General features: G+C 38.4%; 1 protein-coding gene across 1 annotated transcript in view; it reads right to left on the reverse strand.

Moving 5' to 3' along the window:
* Window positions 1-5,512, reverse strand: part of LOC127423130 (myotubularin-related protein 4-like) — an 86,852-nt gene extending 81,340 nt beyond the window's left edge. The window contains exon 1 of the mRNA XM_051667233.1: window positions 5,460-5,512. The gene's annotated coding sequence lies outside the window, so the exon portion shown is untranslated. The remainder of the gene's footprint in view (window positions 1-5,459) is intronic.
* Window positions 5,513-6,000: the final 488 nt, after the last annotated feature.

Consider the following 6,000-nt stretch of genomic DNA (forward strand, 5'->3'; position numbering starts at 1 on the left):
TCATGCACAACGAGTCACGTGATAAGATGCGCGGATTGACGGTCTCAGAAGCGGAGGCAACTGAGACTTGTCCTCCACCACCCGGATTGAGGTGAGTAACCGTGCCACCACGAGGACCTACTAAGTAGTGGGAATTGGGCATTCCAAATTGGGAGAAAAGAGGATAAAAAATAAAAAAAAGATAAGGGGTTTGGGTAAAGGCATAATATTCATATGAACAAAATCTTACAAAATCAAACGAAATAGCCAACTCGTAAAATTCATGAGATTGGGTTGCCATTGCCCTGTTTTGGGCTGATTTTTAATCCCAGTTCTCCTCTGATCAATCATTTAGCACTTTAAAGAACAGTAAATTTAGCTACATTTTAAATAAAAGGAACTGTTATGCATATGTCTTTAAAGTTATAATAAAATAAAAATTTTCAATCCTAACTTTTCTTGATTAAGGCTTTGTTTAAAGAACTGTGAACCGAACCAAATTGTGAGATTAGTGAACCCCTACAAATAAGTATGTTTAATTAGAAAAAGCATGCAAACCGATTGACTGAAAAATCTAAGTAAGGTTAACTAATTCGATTTTACAGTGTAAAGGCGCGGTCACACACTTTTGCACAGGCGAAAATGCCGAGTGTGTGCGAAATCACCAAAAAAATTACTGCCAAGCAGCCTCTTTTTAATGCAGCAGCATTATATACTATGGCAGTTGAGCAATAGGAACTACAAAATAACTGAATTCTTATGCAGTTTATGGATACACATCAGTAATAGAATGATATACCATCCAGGTCAATTAATCAGCCAATATTACATAGGATTATCGGTAAAAAACCATGCTCAACCAGCACGTGTGTACTCTGTTTGGGTGTCTACATACTTCTGGCCATATAATGTAATTGTGTAAAATTCTGTGTCATTAAATCATGCTTAATATATTGGCACTGGCATCGGCCATTGAAAAACCCATAATAGTCAACCACACGTACACATTCATACATACACCTGAATTTAAGGAGTAGCCATACACTTCCAGAACAGCAAAGCTTTCTAAACAGAAAGATCCGCATTCTCACAGTCGCACCCAAAGCTGTGATACACACGTCCAAACACGCCAGTCCTCATCTCACTATACACTCTACAACACAGAAACACCACTGAACGCTCGACTTCACTATTTCTAGGTGATGCAAGTTTGTTTTCACAGATGCCTCCAACATTCAGACCATTATACAGACAACAGATGATTGGTTCCCTGGGTTCATTTTCATTCATGGAAGGTTCGAAGTAGAACTCTGAGTGGCGGTTTGGACAACTTGTAAAGAAATTAAACATATGCAAGTACGCAAATGCCAATGTGAATGCTTGGTCAGTGTGTTGCAAGCGCATCTTACTGTTGAATGCAAACTTTTCTTGCGTTTCTGTGGTGTTAACAAACCTCCGTTTCGACCCAAATAGTTGCTGTTCCTCATCAAAGGAGACCGGGATAAAGTTCCTGTTTATACAACTAATAGAAGACAGTGGGAGATTTCTGGAATCTGTTTGGTCCCGCTAGTGGTGCGGAAATTAGACACTTCAACTTTAAAATAAATGTGTTAAATAACTTTACAGCACTAGAGTAAAAGACTGTGGAGTCTGTGAAGTTACAAGCAGAGGACAAAACTCCAACATGGCCAAAGTGAAAAATATTGTCCTGCACAGCCGGTGCTTTTGCTCAATCAGTGAGAACATTTGGCCACTAAACAAAGCGGTTTTATTCCTACCAATCCATTTATTAAGCAGTCAAGCCCGCAAAACGAAGAAAACTAGGCTACAAGCTGCTTCGACACAGCAGCCCACGCTCCAAGCAAAACAAACGTAACGAGAATCCTACCTGAGCCCCTGTCTGAATTAAAGAAAACAGGAGGTTGAATCTGGAATCTGTTTTTGAGAGGCACCTGTTCCAAGACCAGTTCTTTAGCTCAAATGTACTTTACAGACAGGTTGCCACGTTCAAGACCTCGCTGACCTCGAGAGACTTATCTCGGTGAATCTCAATTCAAAACACACTGTCGTCATCAACAGAGCAAATTCATTACGCTGAAATCGTTTGGCTGGGGAAATTGGATTTGTCGAGCCTGTGTTTAGCATAGACAGCAATTTGATCTCATTTATTTACCTTGGGATGAAAGCAGCATCTGTGCAGAACTTATGGACAAGAACTGATCATAAAATAAAAACCACAGAATACAAACAATTTAAAAACCTCCAACTTCATTTAGGCCTATTACAATTCTAACTTTGAGTTGCTGGCACCATTTGTACAGCAGACATGAACTGATATCTCAAAACATACGGCTTGTTGAAGAGAGGGCTGCTGTTGTCGGCCATTCGATTTCCGCCTTACGGACGATAAAACGAGCAAAAAGTTGTCATTACTAGACAAAAATCAAGTTGTCTTAATTAAACATTACTTGTAATGTCAAATTTTTGGCTCATAACTTCAATTTATGTTCTTTGCTCCAAGGCTTAAGATTTTCTACACTGAACACACTAAATTCATGTAAACTCATAATATGTGAAAGTATGTGAACCCTTTGGAATTCTCTGGTTTTCTGCATTAATTGCTCATAATATGTGATCTCATCTTCATTAAACTCACAACTATAGACAAACACAATGTGCTTAAGCTAACAACACACAAACAATTATAATCTTTCATGTCTTTATTGAACATCACATTAAACATTCACAGTGCTGTGGAAAAAGAAAGTGAACCCTTAGGCTAAAGATAAAGTCAGGAACCAAAAATGTGTGTCCTGAAGCAAAACCATTTGAAAACAACTGATTTTAGAGATACTGTTACACTGTAAGCTATTACTACAGAGATAAATAAACATTCTTTGGCAGGCTATAGGGACTAACATTTAGAGCGGTGCTCGAGTAGTCATCTGGCTATTTAAAGAGCAATCTGACCTGTAATATGAGCACTGGCTATCAATTAGACATTTCACCAAATGCAGTTGAAGACGACGCAGAGCTACGGGTGTCCCGGGCCGACAAATGAAAATGGGAAAATGGGACACAGTGAATGCCTAAACAAGGAGGCTAAAGGCTACAGCCCCTAGCGTCAAATAGCATATCCCTAAAGTGAATGCAGACAGATGCCAATCAATGCTGTTTACTGGGAGAACTATCTGATTACAATCAAATAGCAATGTGGCAATTGTTTCCATTAGAGATATGAAGCATATGGGGATAGAATGCATTTACAAACATGTTTTCATTTACTGCAGGTCACAATTCTACTCTGTCAGGTTCATGGTTACGCTGACCAGCACAAATAAATACATTGGCAAACATGTAGATAAAAAAGCAACATATGGGCACAAACACAACAACAAAAAAAAAAACAATGGAATGTATGCCATGACTTAAAGGAACATTCTGGGTTCAATACAAGTTCAGCTCAATCGACAGCATTTGTGGCATAATGTTGATTACCACAAAAAATACTATAGGCATTTTTTTTATTTTATTATAGTTTATAGGCGTTGTGTCACAATGGCAACAAAGTAGTGATACTGGATAAAACTTTACACTTATATAGTTAGAAAGCAATTTTATCACACTAAACGCATGTAAACATATAATGTTCAAATCTTTTGACTATACTTTTGAAACAATGTGTATTTTAACATTTATCGACTGACCCCATTCACTTCCATTATAAAATGTGCTTGTGAATTACTAAAAAGTGGCACAAATTGTTTTTTACGATGCATTTACAAATGCAAATAGATCTGTAAAGTGAAGAATCTTATTAAAACAAAATTTTCCAAAGAAGTCCATGTTCTTCATAAGGGTAGTAAATTACTTAGTAGTGCTATTTTTATAGACTTGTAGTAATATTTTAAACCCTTATTTACAAAGCCACTAACAAGATGTATACTATGAAACTTTATCGAAGACGACAATATTTATCACGAGTACTGAATAAATATTAAGTGTCAATATTTTTCCATGAATCTCTAACACATTATATTAGAGATTTTAATAAAGAACCAACAGATTTTATAAAGAAGTCTACATTTTCTCAAAAAGACAATTGACAAAATCAAATCTTATGACGCATTGGACATGTTGCATGTATAAATAACATTTGCTGAGATATATTTAAAGTGTATTTATAAATAGATTCTTTCAAATTTGACTTTACAGCAATTCAAAACACAAACTGGCTCGTGTGCGTGTATGTTGTGCGTAAGTGTATGTATGTTGTGTGTGAGAATGTGTGTGTGAATTAATATGTTTGTGTGAGAATGTTGTGTGTAAGTGTGTTGAGTATGTTGTGTGTGTGTGTGTGTGTGTGTGTGAGTGAGTGAGTGCGTGTATGTTGTGTTTGTGTGTGTTGTGTGTGAGAGTATGTTGTGTGTGTGAATGAATATGTTTGTGTGAGAGTGTGTTGTGTGTGTGAATGAATATGTTTGTGTGAGAGTGTGTTGTGTGTGTGAATGAATATGTTTGTGTGAGAGTGTGTTGTGTGTGTGAATGAATATGTTTGTGTGAGAGTGTGTTGTGTGTGTGAATGAATATGTTTGTGTGAGAGTGTGTTGTGTGTGTGAATGAATATGTTTGTGTGAGAGTGTGTGTGAGAGATTGTGTGAGTGTATGTTGTGTGTGTATGTGAGTATATTGTGTGTGTGAGTATATTGTGTGTGTGTGTGTGTGTGTGTGTGTGTGTGTGTGAGTGAGTGTATGTTGTGTAAGAGTGTGTTTGTGTGAGAATATGTTCTGTGTGAGTGTATGTTGTGAGTGAGTGAGTTTGTGTGTGAGAGTATGTTCTGTGTGAGTGAGTGTGTGTATGTTCTGTGTGAGTATCTTTGTGTGTGAGAGTTTGTGTGTGTGTGAGTATATTGTGTGCAAGTATACTGTGTGCGAGTATACTGTGTGAGTATATTGTGTGTGAGTGAGAGTGTGTGAGAGTATATTGTGTGTGTGGGTGAGAGTATATTGTGTGTGTGAGAGAGTGTATTGTGTGTGTGTGTGTGTGTGAGAGAGTATGTGTGTGTGTGTGTGTGTGTGTGTGTGTGTGTGTGTGTGAGAGAGAGAGAGTATATTGTGTGTGAGTGTGTGTGTGTATGTGAGTGAGTATATTGTGTGTGAGTGTGTCTGTGTGTGTGAGTATATTGTGTGTGTGTGTGTGTGTGTGTGTGTGTGTGTGTGTGTGTGAGTATATTGTGTGTATATTGTGTGTGTGAGATAGAGCATATTGTGGGTGGGTCGGGTGTGGGTGTTTCAGCCTGTATAACAACCAAGCCGGCCAATGTATTATATAAACACATGGCCAGAATTATCAACATAAAAATCAACTTAAACCATCTAAAGACACGTGTATCTAGGTAATAAACCCGACCGTAACCGCAAATATAAAACGGAATATAACGTTAAATATGTAGAAAATCGAATATAATCAGGATACTCACTGTGCAACACTCAGCTGACACAACGGTGACTCAGTAGAGCACACCACTTCCGCATTCACTGGCGATGACCTGTGCGAGAACCAATCACAATGAACCAAGTGGGGCAGGTGACCAATGGGAGGCGGACTCCATAGTGATGACGTCGTGTACGCGATGTCCAATGGCGGGCTACGGTAGGCCAGCGGCTCAAACAACAGGACGCCTGAATGGCGCTAACACACCCACAAACGCGCCAATCAAAGCGAGGCTGGGGCGGGGGGCGGGGCGAAGGGGGGGAATAAGCCAATAGAAAATCACAGCGCGGCATTGTGTGATCACGTGGTACAGACTTGTTACTTTCGCCTGGCACCAAAGACTGCGCGCGCACCTCCTTAAATTCTTAAATATTTCAGGCTGGTTTTGTTTTTATTCGATATTAAGGCACCAGACAAATACTTGTGTCATGCCTTAAAAATGCTAATGAATATTTATTGACCTTACTCCTATATATTTATACATGCATATAGAAATGCTATATTATTAAACATTTTTCAGAATCAGC

Source organism: Myxocyprinus asiaticus, chromosome 3 (genome assembly GCF_019703515.2).
Source record: "Myxocyprinus asiaticus isolate MX2 ecotype Aquarium Trade chromosome 3, UBuf_Myxa_2, whole genome shotgun sequence".
NCBI classification, from domain to species: domain Eukaryota; kingdom Metazoa; phylum Chordata; class Actinopteri; order Cypriniformes; family Catostomidae; genus Myxocyprinus; species Myxocyprinus asiaticus.